This window comes from Nicotiana tabacum, chromosome 2, assembly GCF_000715075.1.
Source record: "Nicotiana tabacum cultivar K326 chromosome 2, ASM71507v2, whole genome shotgun sequence".
Taxonomy (NCBI): Eukaryota; Viridiplantae; Streptophyta; class Magnoliopsida; order Solanales; family Solanaceae; genus Nicotiana; species Nicotiana tabacum.
Genome location: NC_134081.1, coordinates 26768439 through 26793192, shown reverse-complemented (window position 1 = coordinate 26793192; position 24754 = coordinate 26768439). Strand labels below are relative to the sequence as shown.

Sequence of the window (24754 nt, the reverse complement as noted above, 5' to 3'; positions counted from 1 at the left end):
TAATGACGAGAGAGAATTGTGGATAGATTAATATGAATCAAAACTAATTCCTTAAATTGTGGGTTAGTGTTTAACTGTTTATGTTTACGAAATTGAAGGCCATTAAATAAGGTAAATAATCTTTAAAAATGCTAAAATTGTAAATGAATATGTTGTTTTTGGAATAAAGCAAAAATACTATTACTTGTATAAATATTTTTTAATAAGAGTCCTACCGTGTAAAAATCTCCAAAAAGAAATTACTCCTCAAGATCAACCTGTTTCTATTGAAATGATAAACCAGCTCCTAGCAAATTCATCTTTCGGCATTACTAAGTCTCAAACATATTTAATTGTATATTAGAGTACAATTCAACCATTTGTCTTTCCTTCATCTTATGATACAATACTACGTGGCCCGGGCCCGGGCTATTCCAAACATCTATGTAAAAAAGTGGCCCGCTCAAAAAGTATGTCATATTTGTTCATAATTGTTTAGTAGGATAACCAAAAAAGGAAGCAATACCATCAGTTGACAAAATATTAACATAACATGCTTCATATTACGTACATTCATTTGTAGAATAAAGTTGTACAATTACATTCTTAAATATGCTTCCTTGAGAATGAGAAATACAAAAAAAATAAATTATTCATGTTCATGTTGGTGGTCTAACTTAAACATGCTGCAGTTGATTGCACATACTTTCATCTCAGTATCCGCTGAAAGAAAAGAAAATCGAGCTTTAGAATCAGAACATAGAATGTCAAGCTAAATGTCAGATGCTCAATACAAAGCAGAAGAGAGAATGCAACAATTGACAAATTTTGGAAGATTCTTAAGTTGCTTCTTCATAACTGAACAATTATATCTAAAGAGTAGGCTTAATAACCATAAATTAAACATAAATCATTTGGGGCTAAGGAGCTAATTGATACAGAGGATGACATTGAGCTTCATCTATCACTCTTTAATTATAATGTTCTATCTAAACAAAGTTCAAATGTGATAGATTTAAGAGAAAGCTTCGGACAACAGAAAGGAGGTTAAACCGCGTGCTAATTATATCATGCGCTTGAGTCAAATGGCAAAAAAAATAAAAAATAAAATATGCTAATTTACCTTCAAAATGTGTCTTTATAAGTTATGCTAGCATATGTTAGGTGCACCTTTGTCTTCTCCTTGGATTTTCAAGAAAAGCTCTATCAACCTGGAAAAAAAAACAGGAAGAAGTAATGATCTAATGTTGAGTGATATTTACTTCTACTCCCACAAATAACATGAAACTTAATTGATAGACGTGCAGTCAAAACCACAAGAGGAAAGGTAAAAAAATTTAGCGGGGCTTTTCTCCTTCTCCAACCCAGCAAAGTTAAAATGTTAGTTAAGAATAATTAGTTGGATTTTCTGCTATACCCGAGTAAAGAAGTCAAATTTATATTTATGTTGTAGTTTGGTCAACAGATTAATGCATTTATTGAAGCCGTGTTCCAAAGGTTTTTATCATACCTTTTCATCATACTTTTTTTCTTGATAAGATTTCTAGTGCAATATAGGCCGGATTTCCTATTGCAGATTTGGGATGGAAATGCAAAGCTGCATAATAAACAAGGAAATACACTGGCCAGAAACTGAACTGAGAAAGAAACCAATCCCAACATAGATCATAGTTCTGGTTCATTGCCTTTTGCTGTTTTATACAGTAAGTAATTTTATTGACAATGGGAAAAGCTCCCATATACAAGAGGTACACTAAAGAGTACAGAACCTACATCAAACATGATTCTTTACGAAAGACATCCGGTCAGCAATACAAGTAGAAATCTCAAGGGTGTGCACCAAAAAGCTAGTTCATTGCTTTAGATTTTCCATTTATATATTTTCAGACATGGTGTAAAGCTCCCATCTAACAGAGTATTTTAGAGCTTAAATCAACACGAAACATTTGATGGAATTCAAGAAAATAATCACACCACAAGCTCGTAATCTAAGAGTAAACTAATGTTTCTACAAATAAACCAATTCAAAACAAATAGAGATCTCTGTAGTCCTTATACCATTGAGTGACAATAATTGATTCCTGATATAAGTTATTGGAAGAAAAACCTTGCATGAAGAGAAATAATCACGATAGGACAAATACATCAGTAACAATACATTCCAGGATAAGGAAGTGAAAGAAATAGCTAGTAAAATTTTGAGATGCCAGCTACTATGCAATAGAATGAAACTGAAAGCAGCTAATTATTGCTAGGTTTTTCTCAAGAAGAGGAAATAATTTGGTGGCTATGTGTTACATGGCAATCTTTGCAGCACTTCCAATTACACACACACAAAAAAAAAAAAAAAAAAAAAAAGAGCAGAATTCTAGAATTTTATGTTACCTCATCTTTAGTGTCTAAGTTCCAACCTATTCACTGCAACCCCTTCTACTACATGCTTTTCATGCTGCCTTAGCTGACGAGCATTGGTGATCATGGAAAGAGTTATAGTTGGTAATAAGTTTCTTTTCTGCTTGTCTGTAGCTCCAACTCCACTTTCTACGTATTAAATAACCTAATCAAGCACAAAACAGTCTAAATATAAAAAGCATCTCCTAATAGAAGAATTATGAGTACCAGTATACTAAGGAGGTACTGGATCAGTTGAAAACCTATTTATTTTGAATGTGCACTTGTCGCAACCACTTTTAATATCAGCAAGACCATTCTTGAGATTCTTTTTCTTATACCGCAGATAAATTTTATGTGACTAAACAGTAAACACTAAGTTACCTACATGTATATATCAATTTATCCTAATGGGGTATGTCAGTTAACAGATTAAGTTATATACAGAGTTTAACTTTTGAGTATCAAATGCACCCAGCTGTCTTACAATCATGTCATAGACAAACAACAATTAAAACGATATATAAATCCATCAATAACTCTTTAGCTTTGAAGTAAGTAGTGAATGCATCATTTGAAAGATATTAACTGAAATTTTCTCATTTTCATTCATAGACATGTACAGATCTTCAGAATTGTCAGTTATTCTCAATTAGGTGCTCCAGGAAAAAAATGAGAAATACAATTTTATACAGAACTTTCAGATTAGCAGATATGGTACATAAACATTGGGGACTATTTGCTCCGCATATACTTGCACTCTTGTAGAGAATGAATACAGAAAAAGATCAAATTTCATGTCTCAAATGACATGGACTGTAAGAGCAATGCAAGTTTATAGTTTAACATGCTTGGAATCCCGGGATTTTGAAAATTCAAGGAAATGTAATATCAGTACAATAAACCTTGTGTTAGTTTCACCTCTGCTATTATTTTTTTACATTGAAAACAAGGAATCTGCATCAGGTTCTATTTAACATTTTGTGGATACTACAAACAAAGAACAAGTAATGTGGATCAACTTCTTCCCATAACTTAAAACAAAAGGGGTTAAATGGCAGTAAAAACCCCATTTCTAATCATTAAAAGTGTACTACGTTCTTGATTAATACAGTAGTCTCCTCATATACCAAACAAAGAGCTATTTAAATTATGATTGCAATCAGCCATAGAATGAAAAATATCATCAACACTAAGAAGTCACAACATAACTAAAAATACATATACAACATCATTCCGCATAGAAATTTTGTTATTCCAAGTGATAGTACAATACTGTATGGGACTCTAAATAAGTACAACTATAGATCTGTTGTATAACATAAATATTTCATGAGCATTCACCCAACAAATCAAAAAGGCAAGTAACTTTATCCTTTTCCTAATCAAGTATTACAATAGCCAACCTCCCTTATGTACCTCATCCTTTCCCTTCGGAAGCTACCATAGCTTATAAGCAGTAACGAAATAAGGTAGTAGATTTTCCTCTACCATTGTTGTCTTAGGCAAAAAGAGTAAGAGAGATGACGCATAGAAGGCTTGAAAATAAAATTTTAGTATTTCACACAGATGCCCCACACTCTGGATTTCTTTCGACATTCTAATGATGCCAAGTGAATGTAGAAATTTGGAAGTTCTAAAAGATGGATCTCTTTCCTTTGTTCCAAGTTGGCTGATTCCTTGGTGTTCTAGATATGGTTTATTTAAGACCTGTAGTGTAATTTGGAAAATATTTGAAGCTGGTAAAGTGAGAGTCCGTAGTTGTCAACACTCAAAATCCAACTAGTCATGATCGCACCTAACTCAACCCGTTAGGTAAGCCAATTACCAACTATCCAATTTCAATAATAATTATTAAAGCAATTTAAGTGAATAAAGATCTTAATTTTGTACAATCCCCAAGAACTGGTAGTACAAATCATGGGCTTCTAAGTCCAATTGTACATATGAAGGAAACACTTCTCGTTATGTTCAAATCGTCTTAACACATCCCGCGGTCACATCATACCCATCATACCGCCATTTCACCGCTCATCGAGCCACAAATTTCACTGTAGGGTCATCACCGGGCATATAAGTCCAATTGTACGAGTTACAACTGAAGCTACCGAGCCTAAGCTGCGGTCTAAACCTAGCCTCAAGTCCTCCAGACTGGCTCATCACCAAAACATAGAATACTCATCTCGAACTTCGTTTATGGAATCACAAGCCGGCGATACACAGCTGATACCGAGCGCTCATGTGCGCATACGAATACGTGAAAGGAATTCAAAGAGTTTATGTCTCAAGCTGAATCAATCTCGCACGATAAGGAAAGAAAAATGGGAAGTATATATCCTAAATGCCCTGTAGCCTCTCGAAGATAAGTATGGACGTCATCATACCGATCCGCAAGACTCTACTAGACATTTGCTCATGACTTGTAGAACCTATGAACCTAGAGCTCAGTACAACCGACCCCATGTACTGAGTAAGTAACAAACCTAGCCTTAGGTTGAAAGTAGTGACGAGCTTGTACCAAGGTCAGAGTCCAACTTCCATAACCAACAATAGTTCATAACAATATTAAACAAATAATACCAGAAGTAACTCAAAGAATAAATGCTCAACTAAATCATGACTTCTGAAAATAGTTCTGCCTTTCAAGTACATCAATGAAAACCCAAATCGTTTACCGAAATTACCAAAAATATGAATAAGTTTGAAAACAATAATTTTTTTCAAAATCCTTTCAATAATAAATAAAATATCTCATTTTCTTTCCAGATAACCAGTGTAAAACAAATGCATCACTATGCCCATCTGTCAACATGTGTGAGAAATCATGAATAATGTGATACCGTACAGCATGAGGAAAACACATCTCTATGCATATATGTCATGTGTGCATGTCAATGCAATGTATCTCAGAGATTGTACTCATGTACTCACACTCTCAGAGTACTCAAACTCATTGTCTCGTATTCTCTCTCACTATGCCCAGCACACTCAATCACTCAGCTCTATACAATACTTGCTGCGGCGTGCAGCCCGATCCCTGTTTATAGTCGATTGCGCTCACTAGGGGTGTGTACAGACTCATGAGGGGCTCCTACAGCCCAAGCGCTATAAGCACGGACAACTCACGTGCTGCACGGACAACTCACGTGCCATAATATAAATATCTGGATCCGCACGGCCAACTCACGTGCTGCACGGCCAACTCACGTGCAATAATAAGCCAATAAGGCATGCTGCAGGTGGGCAGCCCCGATCAATATAATAGTAATAATATATATAAAGCCAACATGGCCTACTGCGGCGTGCAGCCCGATCCCAAAAATATCTTCACAATCAGGCCCTCGGCTTCCCTCAGTCATCAATCTCTCCAGTCTCTCTCTCATGGGCTCACAATGTCATGAGAATAGCCCAAAATGATAATATGATATATCAATAAATAACAACAGAGACTGAGATATGATATGTAATGAAATGAATATGACTGAGTATGAATTTTCAATTTAAAATAAATATTTCACAACAATATGACCTCTGTGGGTCTCAATAATACTAGCACATAACCTCAACATGATTTTTAATATGCTTATGTCACAATTTCTATAGTGCACGCCCACGCCTGTCACCTAGCATGTGCGTCACCTCCCAACAATTCACATAATACATATATTCAGGGTTCATACCCTCAGCTCCAAGATTAGAAGAGTTACTTACCTCGAACAAGCCAAATCCAATGTCGAGCAAGCTAAGCAATGCTCCAGAAATTCCATTCTGCGCGTATCAACTTTCAAACGGCTCGAATCTAGTCACAATTAATTTGATTCAGTTCACAAAAATTATAGGAATTAATTCCATATCAAAATATTAATATTTTCCAAAAATCCGAAATTACACCCCAAAAATCACCTGTGGGTCCCACGTCTCGGAATCCGATAAAACTCACAAAATCCGAACCCCCATTCAACCACGAGTCCAACCATACCAAAATTACTCAAATCCGACCACAACTCGGCCTTCAAATCCTCAATTTAAACTAAGAAGGTTTTCAAACTTTTCCAACTTAATTCACCAATTAAATGATAAAAACAACCATGAATTCGGGTAATTTAACCAATATTAAGTTAAGAACACTTACCCCGTTGTTTCCCTTAAAGAACTCCCGAAAATCACCTCTTCCCGAGCTCAAATCCGTTAAAAACTGAAAATAGAACTTAAACTCTCTGTCCAGACCTCTCTTCTTCGCGAACGCGACAGGTCCCTCGCGTTCGCGAAGCACAACTCGACAGCCCACAAATTTAACCTTTCGCGAACGCGACCACGGCTTCGCGAACGCGAAGCTTTACCAGCTCAGGCCTTCGTGAGCGCGAACGCCACCTCGCGAACGCGTAGAACAAGGACCCGGGGGTCCCCAATAGCCTCACTCCTCTTCGCGAACGCGACACCTCTCACGCGTTCGCGATGCACGCACAAACCATACCTTCACGTTCGCATCCTCCCCTTCTCGGACGCGAAGAACAAAACCTCACACTCAGAAAACACTCTTCACGAACGCGAGGGCCCACTTGCGAACGCGAAAGAGAAAATCAGAAAAAATGCAGCAACAGATATCAGCAATCTCACCAAGGCCAAAAATGATCTGTTAACCATCCAAAACTCACCCGAGCCCCTCGGGACCTCAACCAAATATACCAACAAGTCCTAAAACATCATACGGACTTAGTCGAACCCTCAAATCACCTCAAACAACGCTAAAACCATGAATTACACCCCAATTCAAGCCTAATGAACTTTGAAATTTCTAATTTCTACAAACGACTCCGGAACCTATCAATTCACGTCCGATTGGCCTCAAATTTTGCACACAAGTCATAATTGACATAACGGAGGTATTCAAATTTTCAGAATCGGATTCCGACCCCGACATCAAAAAGTCAATCCCCCGGTCAAACTTCCCAAAAATTCAACTTTCGGCATTTCAAGCCTAATTCCACTACGGACCTCCAAATAATTTTCCGGACACGCTCCTAAGTCCAAAATCACCATACGGAGCTATTTGAATCATAAGAATTAAATTCCGAGTTCGTTTACACATCAGTCGACATCCGGTCACTATTTTAACTTAAGTTTTAAACCTTGGAACTAAGTGTTCAAATTCATTCCAAAACCTCACCGGACCCGAACCAATTGCCCCGGCAAGTCACACAACTGTAAAGTACAATTTGAACAGTAAATGGGAAAACGGGATTGTAATACTCAAAACGACCGGTCGGGTCGTTACATTCTCCCCCACTTAAACATACGTTCGTCCTCAAACGTGCCAAGAGTTGTTTCCAAGACATCAAATCACTGTTCCATCTTACCACACACGTACCCGGGGGTGAACCCACGTCACCCTATCCCACATAAGGCTTGACTACACAATGCAACTGAAAATCATTAATTTAACCTTAGCCCATAAACCTTGGAGTTTAATTTCCAACCTTTAAAAATTTCTTTTAAGATACAAATCTTACATTTACACACCGTATAAGTCCGAACAAGTTGCATCGAGCTATAACTATAACCCCGGATATAATCAACCAACATATTACACAACTCGCATGCTCGTAGCACCATTCCTAATCGTAGTGACTACTCCAAAACCAACCACATACTAGTATTAAACCCATATCGAACCAAACCTCATCCCAAAACCTTCGTACACTGTTGATAATAAAAGAAACACGCAGAATCTCGTAACCCCTTATCAGACCAACAGGTCATGGAGATCTCTTGCCCCAACCAGAACCATAATCACTTTTTGAGCCGATTTTCAATATTATACTCCCGAATATACCAAAATTAAACCTGATAGTACCCATTCCAGGTCCAATGACCTTATATTACTAAACATAACTGTTCCACAGACATACCTCACCAATATAACTCAGAGCCACAACTCGTACCATCCGTGCACCAATACGCAATAATTCAAATATACCCAGTCATGCAAAATGACTCAAATGAGAGAAATGCTCCGCCAGATTAACAAGTACCTCCACAACGAAACGCTGAAAATTCATCATACACCGTAGAACCATCACCCGATTCTAACACGAGGTTCATGTTATATACTCCGAGCCACCCTGCTCCGAATTAATAACGACAGAAAGGCAAATGACAAAAATACCACACAACCTGAAAGGACATAACCATTACGCTATCGATCATGCAATACCCAAATACTCATCACACTCAAATTCCGCTATAAAGCTCAAATAGAACTGCACCATCTGTGCACATAACAGATGAATCACAACTCTTCGTAGCATAAAGAAGTAACTCACAGATCATTTGAGAACACGAATAAGTTCAACATCAACCGAATGACACATCCCTCAATAATAGCAGTATGGGGACAACCATTCCGGCACGGTGTAGAATACACATCTTAATTGGGCCTGCCTATAGACCCCCAAATCAACTCGGGTTACCCACAAATAGATAAAAATCCCTTCGAAAATCCATAATGACTGAATCATAACACATTTCATCATCCGGCTAGCTCCGGCCACAACTTCACAGTCCACAACTATGAAACAATCCGCTCCTGGGAACTCCCAATCTCCAAATCTATAGAACACGCGAATCACCATATTTGATTCCATCTCCACCGCCCGAATGCCTAACACTTCTTCTCATACACGATCATCCCACGAGAAATACTTTGAAAGTTCTTCCGTACCACTTGACAAAATTTGAATATCAGCAGTCTATCAACCATGTGAGTACCACAATACTAATTTATACATCCGTAAGTCAAAATACAATGCGCCTTCTGAAGTCCGCCCCTTTCTCATACAACACCAAGTAGTAATAGTATTCATCTAGTTATTTGAAACCGTCCATGTTGTCCAACATTCGTTACCTTCTCTTCAAGACTATACTGCCACCTTGTACATGAAAATCTAGCTTTCGTACAACACATAACATCTATCTTGCCATCATGTGAAAAGCACAAGAATCTTATTATCAACTTTGAGTCACCAATAATTTACATACCATTTTAGTTAGAAACCTTTCTCTTGTTTCTTTCCAGGAGGAAATCACAATACACAACACATTCTCCACACAGGTAGAAACCATCAAGAATACTTTGAAATCCATTTGCGCATAATCAAGCCCTTAAAACTAAATTCCTCTAACTCGACCAAGCCACGCAGGTCGCCAAGTCCAAGTGTATTGCCACAAAGCGCCTGTAGAAAACCCCCACATCATAAGCACCCAAAGAACCGATCATATCCATTACCATACTGATCCAACCTACTACTCAGTTGTCCTATTTTCTCTGAGTCCCTTCCGAATTTGTCTTCAGATTGATACTTCTTCTTGCTAAAATACCATGATCTTTAACCACAACTCACCCTACAAACCTTAGCATAGAACCACAACGCCCTACGGCCCATAAGCAACTGTATTTTTCTTAAGCACCTTCAAAAATACCACAACTATAACACTCACTCTGAGAATACATTATGTGAATTTGAAATTGTTCTTCTTACCTTCCTTATATAAAAGTGTAGAATCCATAGTCATACAGAATTCCCGCAAGTCCAGGCACCATCAAACGAAAATCTCAGATTTTAACCATACGCAGGTCCGGAAACTTTCTCAATTGTTATATATAATTCTCATACCCACTTGAATTTTTCTCGGGAGTCACCCACTTTGCTCAAATTTAATTGCACCGCCCAAATGGGCCAAAAGACACGTGCCCTATTAGCACAACAACACTCAAAGAAGTAACTCTACTTTAACACCACATATCAAATTCATACTCCGTGCGCACTACATTATTCACCAATAACAACTCACTCAACCCACGATTTTTGTTTTTTCATATACTCATCCGTAACCAGGAATTTTCCTTATTCGAGTCATTTTCGAACTCCACCTCTGCAAGTCATCACTGATTCCCAAGTATACTTTAGACCCAAACAAAATTTGACACATACCCATGAATTAATTTGTCTATAGCAGGCTCCCCCACTTGGCTCAAAGCCATAGATTAAAACACTCCATAATTCACAATACCCATACCCTATTACTGTCATAATACCATAGTCAGTGCCATAAAATTCTTCTCAAGCTCATGCAAAGCCAACCTAAGTTGCTCCGACACGGCAGTTTAGGTGTCATACCCGTGTCGACACGACACTGGTATGGGTGTGGGTATGGGATCCGTACCGAATTTGGTCAAACAATTTTGGGTACTTTGACCGCGACGGACGGAAAAATTCGAGACGGGATACAATTTGATTCCCGAAATCAGAATAAAAACTAGGGCGAATTTGAAGAAAATAGTATACCTTATCTAAGAAATCAATTCTTTACTTATCTACAATTTGAGAATAAAAAAGAAATCCACACTTTACAAGCTATACATAAGTATTTCACCATATTCCTCATAATTTAGATATATTTTATTTTTTTTGAATTAGTTTTAGCCGGATCCCCGCACCCATATCCGTACTAGGATACGTATCCCCGAATCTTAGAATTTACATCTCAAAGGATCCGACCTCTAGATCCGCACCCGTGTCGGACACCCGCACCCGTGTCCGAGCAACTTAGATGCCAACCATAAAAATACCCCAAATCATCCGCTAAGATCGCGATCATTCTCTTAATACTCAGGTCGACTTTCTCAGCCAAATTCGAATTCAAATCTCCACACATACGCCTCACTGGCAGAAAAGAAACCCTCCACTCATATTACAAGGAACATACCTATGTAGATTACTCTCCAGGAGATAACCCACCTCCCTAGCCTCAAATTGGTATCTTGTTATATCTTTTCGCAGCAACAAGTTCTACGCAATCACTAAATGTTTCTGAGTCCAAACTCGTTAACCAGGCCTGAGAGTTTAATTTGTCCCATAATTTAAACACGTGAAAGATCTTTCAAAACATTCACACTCGAGACTATACGTCACATCAAATCAAAAATCAAGCATCCAATGGCCTTCCCTTTACATATGAAGGAAACACTTCTCGTTATATTCAAATCGTCTTAACACATCCCGCGGTCACATCATACCTATCATACCGCCATTTCACCGCTCATCGAGCCACAAATTTCACTGTAGGGTCATCACCGGACATATAAGTCCAATTGTACGAGTTACAACTGAAGCTATTGAGCTTAAGCTGCGGTCTAAACCTGGCCTCAAGTCCTCCAGACTGGCCCATCACCAAAACATAGAATACTCATCTCGAACTTCGTTTATGGAATCACAAACCGGCGATGCACAGCTGATACCGAGTGCTCATGTGCGCATACGAATACGTGGAAGGAATTCAAAGAGTTTATGTCTCAAGTTGAATCAATCTTGCACGATAAGGAAAGAAAAATGGAAAGTATATATCCTAAATGCCCTGTAGCCTCTCGAAGATAAGTATGGACGTCATCATACCGATCCGCAAGACTCTACGAGACACTTGCTCATGACTTGTAGAACCTATGAACCTAGAGCTCTGATACCACCTTGTCACGACCCAAAATCCAACTAGTCGTGATGGCACCTAACTCAACCCGTTAGGTAAGCCAATTACCAACTATCCAATTTCAATAATAATTATTAAAGCAATTTAAGTGAATAAAGGTCTTAATCTTGTACAATCCCCAAGAACTGGTAGTACAAATCATGAACTTCTAAGAATAGAGTATACAAAGCGGAAATGAAATAAATACATAGTCTGTTTGAATAATACATAAACAGAGCTTTTATAAATCTAAGGCTACCCTGAACAAGAGGCAGCTACAACAGGAGTGCATGTACATCTTCAAATCCAGCAACCATCGAACACAGCAACAATGGCAGCCAATATCTGCACGCAATGTGCAGAAGTGTAGTATCAGTACAACCGACCCCATGTACTGAGTAAGTAACAAACCTAGCCTTAGGTTGAAAGTAGTGATGAGCTTGTACCAAGGTCAGAGTCCAACTTCCATAACCAACAATAGTTCATAACAATATTAAACAAGTAATACCAGAAGTAACTCAAAGAATAAATGCTCAGCTAAATCATTACTTCTAAAAATAGTTCTGCCTTTCAAGTATATCAATGAAAACCCAAATCGTTTACCGAAGTTACCAAAAATATGAATAAGTTTGAAAACAATAATTTTTTTCAGAATCCTTTCAATAATAAACAAAATATCTCATTTTCTTTCCAGATAACCAGTGTAAAACAAATGCATCACTATGCCCATCTGTCAACATGTATGAGAAATCATGAATAATGTGATACCGTACAGCATGAGGAAAACATATCTCTATGCATATATGTCATGTGTGCATGTCAATGCAATGTATCTCAGAGATTGTACTCATGTACTCACACTCTCAGAGTACTCAAACTCACTATCTCGCATTCTCTCTCACTATGCTCAGCACACTCAATCACTCAGCTCTATACAATACCTGCTGCGGCGTGCAGCCCGATCCCTGTTTATAGTCGACTGTGCTCACTGGGGGTGCGTACAGACTCATGAGGGGCTTCTACAGCCCAAGCGCTATAAGCACGGCCAACTCACGTGCTGCACGGCCAACTCACGTGCAATAATAATATAAGGATCCGCACGGCCAACTCACGTGTTGCACGGCCAACTCACGTGCAATAATAATATAAGGATCCGCACGGTCAACTCACGTGTTGCACGGCCAACTCACGTGCAATAATAAGCCAATAAGCCCTGCTGCAGGTGGGCAGCCCCGATCAATATAATAGTATTAATATATATAAAGCCAACATGGCCTGCTGCTGCGTGCAGCCCGATCCCAAAAATATCCTCTCAATCGGGCCCTCGGCCTCCCTCAGTCATCAATCTCTCCAGTTTCTCTCTCATGGGCTCACAATGTCATGAGAATAGCCCAAAATGATGATATGATGTATCAATAAATAACAACAGAGACTGAGATATGATATGTAATGAAATGAATATGACTGAGTATGAATTTTAAATTTAAAATAAATATTTCACAACAATATGACCTCTGCGGGTCCCAATAATACTAGCACATAGCCTCAACATGATTTTTAATATGCTTTTCAGCTCAATTTCGTTAACTCATAAAACCGCATGGAAAATGCTAAGATCATTTAACTACAAAATTCCAAAGAAACAATTATGTCACAATTTCTATAGTGCACGCCCACACGCCCGTCACCTAGCATATGCGTCACCTCCCAACAATTCACATAATACATATATTCAGGGTTCATACCCTCAGCTCCAAGATTAGAAGAGTTACTTACCTCGAACAAGCCAAATCCAATGTCGAGCAAGCTAAGCAATGCTCCAGAAATTCCATTCTGCGCGTATCAACTTCCAAACGGCTCGAATCTAGTCACAATTAATTTGATTCAGCTCATAAAAATTATAGGAATTAATTCCATATCAAAATATTAATATTTTCCAAAAATCCGAAATTACGCCCCAAAAATCACTTGTGGGGCCCACGTCTCGGAATCCGATAAAACTCACAAAATCTGAACCCTCATTCAACCACGAGTCCAAGCATACCAAAATTACTCAAATCCGACCACAACTCGGCCTTCAAATCCTCAATTTAAACTAAGAGGGTTTTCAAACTTTTCCAACTTAATTCACCAATTAAATGATAAAAACAACCATGGATTCGGGTAATTTAACCAATATTGAGTTAAGAACACTAACCCCGTTGTTTCCCTTAAAAAACTCCCGAAAATCGCCTCTTCCCGAGCTCAAATCCGACAAAAACTGAAAATGGGACGAAGTCCCATTTTGAGAACTTACTCTCTGTCCAGACCTCTCTTCTTCGCGAACGCGACAGGTCCCTCGCGTTCGCGAAGCACAACTCGACTGCCCACAAATTTAACCTTTCACGAAAGCGACGTGGCTTCGCGAACGCGAAGCTTTGCAAACCTTACACTTAGCGAACGCGACCACGACTTCGCGAACGCGAAGCTTTACTAGCACAGGCCTTCGCGAACACGACCGCCACCTCACGAACGCGTAGAACAAGGACCCGGGGGTCCCAATAGCCTCACTCCTCTTCGCGAACGCGACACCTCTCACGCGTTCGCGATGCACGCACAAACCATACCTTCACGTTCGCGTCCTCCCCTTCTCGAACGCGAAGAACAAAACCTCACACTCAGAAAACACTCTTCGCGAACGAGAGGGCCCACTCGCGAACGCGAAAGAGAAAATCAGAAAAAATGCAGCAGCAGATATCAGCAATCTCACCAGGGCCAAAAATGATCTGTTAACTATCCAAAACTCACCCGAGCCCCTCGGGACCTCAACCAAATATACCATCAAGTCCTAAAACATCATACGAACTTAGTCGAACCCTCAAATCACCTCAAACAACGCTAAAACCATGAATTACACCCCAATTCAAGCCTATGAACTTTGAAATTTCTAGTTTCTACAAACGACTCCGGAACCTATCAATTCACGTCCGATTGACCTCACATTTTGCACACAAGTCATAATTGACATAACGGAGGTATTCAAATTTTCAGAATCGGATTCCAACCCCGACATCAAAAAGTCAATCCCCCGGTCAAACTTTCCAAAAATTCAACTTTCGGTATTTCAAGCCTAATTCCACTACGGACCTCCAAATAATTTTCCGGACACGCTCCTAAGTCCAAAATCACCATACGGAGCTATTGAAATCATCAGGATTAAATTCTGAGGTCGTTTACACGTAAGTCGACATCCGGTCACTATTTTAACTTAAGATTTAAACCTTGGAACTAAGTGTTCCAATTCATTCCAAAACTTCACCATACCCGAACCAATTGCCCCGGCAAGTCACACAAAAATTGTAAAGTACAATTTGAGCAGTAAATGGGAAAACGGGGTTGTAATACTCAAAACGATCGGTCGGGTCGTTACAGTAGTATTGTATGTTATTGCATAAGCAAATGTACTCTAGCTAGTTTGTTGTACATATCAGCACAATCTCTGTTGTTTTTTAATAAAAAGTTTACCTCTGTAATCAAAGGAGACATAAGGAGAAAATATGGATAAAGAATATAAAATCAGGGTTGATTAACACACTTATCCTGAAACAAAAAGAACTCAACTTACTAAAAAGATTGATTTAATCTGCTCAAGCTCAGCTAAAACTATACTTCCCCCTAAAGTAGGATTAGGATTGCTCTGAAAATCCACATCACGAGATTTATAAAAGAACATCTTAATTTTCCAAATAATTCATTGGTCGTTTTCCCAAAGAAAGGTTTTAACATTCAAAATCTCTATAAGAAGACAAAATGGAAGGAAAGCTGAAGTATTTTTCTTTGCTAAACATTTAAAAATTAAATAAAAACACATTTGAGACTTTAGTTTGCTATTTCAGTACCGCAGAAGTAGCCTTGTATAACATGAATTCTGATAGCCTAATATACAACCATTTTATGTTAGCACAACAATCCTATAAAGCATGCATCAATAAACCATCAAAAGTCAGATAAATACTACTTCTCCTCAAGCTAGTTCTCAATTTCTCATAGACTAAAGCATGTAAGAATTTATAAGAATACGGAATAATAGTCCAAACTTGCAAGGCAAGGCAAATTTTTATATGCACTAATTACTACATAACACCTGCCAAACTACTGATTAAGGAGGAGGAGGAGGAAGAAGAGGAGGAAAAGAAAGGAGGAAGAAAGGATGTCGCATGAAGAAAAAGAGGAGGCGTCTCAAGTTGTAAAAATTAGGATATACAACAACAACAACAACCCAGTATAATCCCACTAGTGGGGTCTGGGGAGGGTAGTGTGTACGCAGACCTTACCCCTACCCTAGGGTAGAGAGGTTGTTTCCGATAGACCCTCGGCTCCCTCCCTCCAAAAACTCCCCACCTTGCTCTTGGGGTGACTCGAACTCACAACCTCTTGGTTGGAAGTGGAGGGTGCTCACCACTAGAGCAACCCACTCTTGTCTTGGTGCCAAATATGTGCAACAAAAAAAGATCTCTATCCTCTCATGTCTTTAGAGAGCTAGGAAAATCTACAAAAAAATGTTTACATCCTGGGAGCATCTTACAATTACACCAAGAATATAAAAAACTGCAATGATTTGAATTGAACACATGGTAAGGCCTGTTAAGTATTTTCAAAACGACTATAATATCTTTCCACGTTGTCCAATAAATGCACGAAGGAACTTATTATTGGATGCCTTTGTGAATGTGAGAGGACATCAAACATCTAAAACAGGTTAAATATGTTGGTACAAACAGTCAAATCAATATTTAACACTGAAAGCCAATTGGAACACACCTATTCTGGGTAATAACTCTTATAACAGTACTAACCAGCAAACCTTATTTATGACAGGAATTGTATTGACTGTAATTCTTCTTTCAGTTTTTTCTTCACTTCTCAACCTTAGTCATCAAGCTTATTTCGCAACTAAAAGAAATAAACAAATGGTAAGAGCACAAGTAGCAAGGATGAATGAGTACCAGCTATCTTTGACAGAGGTAAGAAGGAAGGGCATTTGTCTCCTCCTTTTGATTTCCTAACATTAAGTCAGCGCAAAATAAATTTGTTAGCTCAAACACACAAGAAGCCTTTTTACATAAAAGGTATTAACGCATAAAAAGCTTGTAGATTATGAGATCTTTAGGAAGTTGCTGATCTATCTAGAGATTTTCGCTAGGAAGGTTCCATTTTTGACAATGAAAAAAATATGTCCATTTCTCTAATGAAATTAGCACAATAGTCATAATAAGCACTTGCATGGCAAAAGATCAGTTAACAAAAGATGCAGAAAGGGTCAAAAGATCGAAATTAAGTATCAAAATACTACAAAGTTCCAAAGAGAAATTCAAACATAACTAAGACGAAGACATGCTACAGTAGAAAAAGAACACCAGGTAAGGCATATAGTCAGGATAGTATCAGTTTGGACAATTACGCTAAGCTTCCCCTTGTCTCTTCTTTAGCTGATGATAGAGCAGATCCCTAAAGTCAAAGTAGTTTGAGAAGGTAAGAAAACATATCTGGCATGAGTATGTTCTATGTCATCATTGTTTCAAGTGTATCGACACAACAGCTACTGCTAGAGCTATCTCCTGAAGCAGTAGGCATTATTTTCCTGACATTTTAGCAAACACTTTATGGGCATCAGTAACATCCCCTGATGTTATCTATAATCAACACCACTTCGGATACCATTCTCTAAGGGGCTATGAAAAATCCAGATATCAAACGAAAGAGAAACCTATCGACATGCAAAAAAAATATGTATAGAATCATGTCCTTAAGAGAAAATCTTAACCAAATTCTTAAAACCCCAATTTCAAACCTTAAATTGAAAATCTCAAAATCCTTGTAAAACTATAAAATCAAAATAAATTACCCTCATGCAAAAAGTAAAACCAACAAATCAAGAATAAAGAAAACCAGCGAGGAAGAGAATAATGAAGAAGAAGAAGAAGAAGAAGAAGAAAGTCGAACAAAGAATAAATCCGCAATCAGTTCAAAATCGATATAGCAACAATCTCTGAAGTCCCCACTACTACCAAAACATGAAATAAATCAAACATATGCTAAGCATCGCTAAGTTAAACATGTTATAATTCTATATTTCTATAATAAACAATTAAACTTTCTTAAAAAATAAAACAGAAAGTTAGTAATACTTATTTAACGAAATAAATTCTTGAAAAAAAGTATAGGAATAAATCGAGCTCACTGAATACACAGTGTGTCCTTAAGAAAATTATTCTCCTCAAGTACCCGAGGTGCTGGAATATATCCTCCCAGGATAGAATGATTTAACTCACCGGAGTATTGGTACAAAAACGTCGGTGAACAGCGAGTCACTCGAAGGTTGTAAAACACACTGGAATTTTTTTTGTGCAGAAGAAGAAGCTCAGAAAATTTCGTAAGGAAAGATTCTGGGATTCAAACTCTATTTATAGAGTTACTGACATTGTTTCTGAAAAGTTTTGTAACCTTTCAGAAACAGCCATGGCTGTTGATACGGGAAAATGTATTTAAAATAATCCGGGAAAGAAAACGTGCCTGACCGAACCGGGTCGCGGGTCATGGGTTATTCCGGATTGAATTTTTCGTTAATTATTTAATTAATTAATTAAATAATTGAAAGAAATTTTGTCCAAAAAGATTAATCAATCAATCTTTGACTGAAGCCGAAGCCGAGCCGAGCGAGCGAACGACGACGACGGCGCGAGGCTTGCCTTCTTCTTAACTCTTTAAGAGCTAGAAGAAGAGCAATTATATATATATACCCATCAAAAGCCTTTTCTTCCTCCGATATGGGACAATGTCCCTTTGCCAAGGGAAACTCAAATATTTTATTTTCCCTCCATTTCTCATTCACCCTCTTTAAGCTACACAAGCTTAAAATCCCAACAATCCCCCACATGAATGGGGAATGGCTATAAAATAAAGGAATGCACGGACGCGTGTGTGTTTTACATGCAAGAATTAATTGCATCTGGATAAGTAGGTTTCCCTTTGAACTTTCCGTAGTGAACTTATATCGGATATACTCGGTCAATCGGTAGATTTGATATCTTTGAACCGTCGAGCTTTGTTGTATACCTAGACAACATAAGTCACACAATCAATCCTTAACCATCTATGGTTCTCACGGTTGTGTTCGTTTCAGCCATGAACACCGCCTGGTTTCATGAGTGCTTAGAGAATGGGCCTTTACTTTCATTCCCCTTGAAGCGGCTTACACTTCACACTCACATAGGTGATTTCTAAACGTGTAATCCTCTAGACACATTATCTGGTCATATCCTGCCAGACTTAGCAAATCATTAAAAACCTTTAATCTTTGTTGACTCATCAAAAAGCCTTAATGTTTTACCTCAATTTCTGAACATTGTCTTCATCACGAGAATGGGTTGAGTTATTTGACAATATTGAACCGTCATTCATAACTTTGTTTGATCTCCAGTCTGCTAGGTAGAGTTACCGTCATGATAACTTGTCCTAGACCTTAACCCTATTCCCTTTGATGATCTTTCAACTGCCTTTCTAGATAGGCCTTTTGTAAGTGGATCCGATACATTATCTCTTGACTTTATGTAGTCAATTGTGATAACACCACTAGAGAGTAGTTGTCTAACAGTATTGTGTCTCCATCGTATATGACGAGATTTTTCGTTATACATATCGCTCCCTGCCCTACCTATTGCCGCTTGACTATCACAATGTATATAAATAGGTGCCAAAGGTTTTGACCAAAATGGAATATATTCCAAGAAATTCCGGAGCCATTCAGCTTCTTCACCAGCCTTATCTAAAGCTATGAATTCAGATTCCATTGTAGAACGGGCGATGCACGTTTGTTTGGATGATTTCCAAGACACTGCTCCACCCCCAATTGTGAAAACATATCTACACGTGGATTTAACTTCAGATGATCCAGTGATCCAATTTGTATCACTATATCCTTCGTTCACGGAGGGATATTTGTTATAATGCAAAGCGTAATTTTAGGTATGTTTGAGATACCCCAAAACTCGTTTCATTGCCATCCAATGTATGTGATTGGGATTACTTATAAACCGACTCAGTTTACTAATAGCACATGCTATATCTGGTCGTGTACAATTCATGATATACATCAAACTTTCCAATACTCTTGCATAATCCAGTTGTGAGTCACTTTCACCTTCATTCTTTTGAAGTGCATAACTCACATCAATTGGAGTCTTGGCAATTTTGAAATCCAAATACTTGAACTTGTCAATTACCTTTTCAATGTAGTGAGACTATGATAACTGATAATGCTAGACCTTGTGGAGTCTTGTGAATTCTGATTCCTAAGATCACATCAGCAACTCCTAAGTCTTTCATATCGAATTTGCTAGCCAACATGCGCTTAGTAGCATTTATATCTGTCATGTTTTTTCTCATTATCAAAATGTCATCAACATATAAACAAACAATGACTTCATGACCTGCAGTATTTTTAATGTAAACATATTTGTCGCACTCATTGATTTTAAACCCACTTGCCAACATTGTTTGGTCAAATTTGGCATGGCATTGTTTGGGTGCTTGTTTAAGTCCATAAAGCGACTTAACAAGTTTGCACACTTTCTTTTCTTTATCAGTTACCACAAAATCCTCAGGTTGTTCCATGTAAATCTCTTCCTCTAATTCTCAATTTAAGAAAGCTGTTTTAACATCCATTTGATGAATTTCAAGACCATACACGGCCGCTAGTGCCACTAACACCCTAATAGATGTTATCCTCGTTACTGGCGAGTAAGTGTCAAAGTAATCAAGGCCTTTCTTTTGTCTATAACCTTTGACAACAAGTCTTGCCTTATATTTGTCAATAGTGCCATCAGCTTTCACTTTCCGTTTAAAGATCCATTTCGAACCTAAAGGCTTATTTCCCGGAGGAATATCTACCAATTCTCATGTATGGTTATCCAAAATTGATTGAATCTCACTATTGACTGCCTCTTTCCAAAATGCTGAATCAGAAGATGACATAGCTGCTTTAAAAGTTTGAAACTCATTTTCAAGCAAGAATGTCACAAAATCTGGTCCAAAGGAAGTAGATGTTCTTTGACGTTTGCTAAGCCTTGGATCTTCTATACTTGGAGTATTTTCCTTTGGTTCTTCCCGAGGTCGTTTAGGTCTTTCACTTAACGACTCACATTCAGTTTTATACGGATAGATGCTTTCAAAGAATTCAGCATTATCTGATTCCATTACCGTATTAACGTGAATTTCGGGATTATCGGATTTATAAACCAAAAACCGACATGCTTTACTGTTTGTAGCATATCCAATAAAAATATAATTAACAGTTTTTGGTCCGATTTTAACCCTTTTAGGTAAAGGAACTTGTACCTTTGCTATACACCCCCACGCTTTGAAATATTTCAAGTTGGGTTTTCTTCCTTTCCATTTTTCATATGGAATAGATTGCGTTTTGCTGTGGGGTACTCTGTTGAGTATTCGGTTAGCTGTAAGGATAGCTTCGCCCCACAAACTCTACAGTAATCCGAAACTTATTAATAAAGAATTCATCATTTCCTTTAATATCCGATTTTTTCTTTTCGCAATTCCATTGGATTGAGGTGTGTAAGATGTAGTAGTTTGATGGATAATTCCATATTCCGAATATATTTCTGCAAATGGAAATTCATATTCTCCACCCCTATCACTTCTAATCATTTTGATCTTTTTATTCAATTGATTCTCCACTTCATTCTTGTATTGCTTAAATGCTTCAGTTGCTTCATCCTTACTATTAAGCAAATAAACATAACAATATCGAGTGCAGTATTCAATAAAAGTAATAAAATACTTTTTTCCCACCTCGAGATGGTGTCGACTTCATATTACAAATGTCAGTATGAATTAAGTCTAAAGGATTTGAATTCCTTTCAATAGACTTATAAGGATGTTTTACAAACTTAGACTCAACACATATTTGACATTTTAATTTATTACACTCGAATTTAGGTAACACTTCTAAATTAATTAACTTCCACAAGATTTTGTAATTGACATGTCCTAAACGAATATGCCATAAATCATTTGACTCCAATAAATAAGAAGAAGCTGCAATTTTATTCATACTGTCAACATCCATTACATTTAGTTTGAAGAGGCCCTCTGTGAGGTAGCCCTTTCCAACATACATTTCATTCTTGCCTACAACAACTTTATCAGAAACAAATATACATTTGAATCCATTCTTAACAAGCAAAGAAGTAGAAACTAAATTCTTCCTAATAGTAGGAACATGAAGAACGTTGTTGAGCATTAACACCTTGCCGGAAGTCATCTTCAGGAATATCTTCCCATAACCTTCAATCTTGACTGTTGCAGTATTTTCCATGGAAAGCTCTTCTTCGGGACCAGCAGTAGAGTAAGTCGCAAATGCTTCCTTGACAGCACAAACATGTCGAGTGGCTCCAGAGTCAATCTACCACTCCTTCGGATTTCCAACTAGGTTGCATTCCGAAAATATTGCACACAGATCATCAATGTCATCATTCTTCTCCACTATGTTGGCCTGTCCCTTCTTCTTATACTTTTTCGGGAGACGACAATTAGGGACTTTGTGACCAATTTTTTCACAATTATAGCAGCTACCCTTGAATTTCTTTTTGTTCTGCTCCTTAGTCTGTCCAGAAGACCTCTCTCTCTTCTTACTTTTTGGAGCAGTCTCCTCAACGATATTAGCTCCCATGATCGTTGAATTTCCACGAGACTTCTTCATTGTTTTGTTGTCTTCCTCAATCTTAAGATGAATCACAAGATCTTCCAACTTCATTTCCTTGCGCTTGTGCTTAAGATAGTTCTTGAAATCTCTCCACGAAGGAGGCAATTTTTCAATCATTGCAGCCACTTGAAATGCTTCATTCACGACCATACCTTCAGCAATAAGGTCATGAAAAATAAGTTGAAGCTCCTGAACTTGGGTTCCAACAGTTTTACTGTCTATCATTTTATAGTCTAGAAACTTGGCAACCACGAACTTCTTCAAGCATGCATCTTCAGTCTTGTACTTCTTCTCAAGTGCGTCCCATAATTCTTTCGAAGTATTCATCGCATTGTACAAGTCATCCTCTAAAGCGCTTAAGATATAGCCTTTGCAAAGAAAATCTGCCTGCTTTCACGCCTCAACAATCATGAATTTCTCGTTGTCCGGCATGTCCGCAGCAGGCACTGGAGGTTCTTCACTAGTGAATTTCTGCATACCAAGTGTGGTAAGCCAGAAGAACACCCTTTGCTGCCATCCTTTGAAGTTGGCTTCGAAAAATTTCCCCGGTTTCTTTGCCGGTGGAACAGCAGTCCGGCTTGACGAGGCTATCATTATTGCCGCAATAGTCGCAGAAGAATTTCCGTTATCAATTGACATTTCTCACTGTAAACAACAGAAGAGTTCAATTAATGGAAAAATCAGAACAGTAAACAATACTGTTATTAACAAAAACAGTATGTATAATAAATAAAACCGAAGTTTTTATATACTGTTTCACAGAAAAACGATGAAGTTTTTATGTTCTTCAAATCATTTTATGAATTTCAATACTCTAATGAAGTTTTTTATATCTTCAAATCAGAATAGTACAATTCAGAAGGAGTAGAAAACCACACAGGTTTTAATCTCCACAAATAAAATACAGAATATAATAAAATAATTTCCTTAAGAATGTTATAATTCTGTATTTCTGTAATAAATAATTAAACTTTCTGAAAAAATAAAACAGAAAGTTAGTAATACTTGTTTAACGAAATAAATTCTGGAAAAATAGTATAGGAATAAATCGAGCCCACTGAATACACAGTGTGTCCTTAAGGAAATTATTTCCCTCAAGTACCCAAGGTGCTGGAATATATCCTCCCAGGATAGAACGATTTAACTCACCGGAGTGTTGGTACAAAAACGTCGGTGAACAGCGAGCCACTCGAAGGCTGTAAAACACACTGAAATTTTTTTGTGAAGAAGAAGAAGCTCAGAAAATTTCGTAAGGAAAGATTCTCGGATTCAAACTCTATTTATAGAGTTGCTGGCATTGTTTCTGAAAAGGTTTGCAACCTTTCAGAAACAGCCATGGCTGTTGGAATAGGGTGGTTTGAAATATTGCGGGAAAATATATTTAAAATAATTCGGGAAAGAAAACGGGCCTGACCGAACCGAGTCGCGGGTCATGGGTTATTAAAGATTGAATTTTTCGTTAATTATTTAATTAATCCGAAGCCGAGCCGAGCGACGACGACGGCGACGGCGCGAGGCTTGCCATCTTCTTAACTCTTTAAGAGTTAGAAGAAGAGCAATTATATATATACCCATCAAAAGCCTTTTCTTCCTCCGATATGGGACAATGTCCCTTTGCCAAGAGAAACTCAAATATTTAATTTTTTCTCCATTTTTCATTCACCCTATTTAAGTTACACAAGCTTAAAATCCCAACAAAACCCACTTAAGAATAACCATCAATGTTTTCGCATAAGATCTAACAGTAATTCTTCCAAAAGCACTGGTTAAAATAAGTTGCCTACTTTTTTGAGAGAGAGAGAGAGAGGGACTGAGAACTGACAGGATACTATTGTATTCTATTTTATTGTATCATATGTATCGTTTGATGAATACAATATTTGGATAGATTTTATCGTTTGTTGATATTTTATGATATCACACACCACCAATATGGAGAATAAACTTGCAATATTATAAAGAAAAATTATAATACAAGGTAAATTTATTATATAAAAAGGTAGGGTAAATAATAAAATAAAATTATTTAATAATAATGAAGGGTGAGATGAGAGAAAAAGACAAGATAACGACGCAATCACACCAAATCGGTCATTATATAAA

At 37.7% G+C, this 24754-nt stretch overlaps 1 long non-coding RNA gene across 9 annotated transcripts; it reads right to left on the bottom strand.

The window, feature by feature from the left end:
• Window positions 1–522: 522 nt before the first annotated feature.
• On the bottom strand, window positions 523–17984 carry LOC107822316 (uncharacterized). 9 transcript variants are annotated; one of them, XR_012699717.1, is made up of 7 exons: window positions 16878–17984; window positions 13669–13756; window positions 12152–12237; window positions 6082–6169; window positions 2365–2536; window positions 1103–1190; window positions 523–702 (listed from the first exon to the last, which is right to left on the bottom strand). It is a non-coding gene; the product is annotated as an uncharacterized LOC107822316 (long non-coding RNA). The 9 variants fall into 9 exon arrangements; XR_012699720.1 differs by having other exon boundaries at window positions 2365–2520; XR_012699718.1 differs by lacking the exon at window positions 6082–6169 and having other exon boundaries at window positions 16878–17983.
• Between the last annotated feature and the right edge of the window lie 6770 nt (window positions 17985–24754).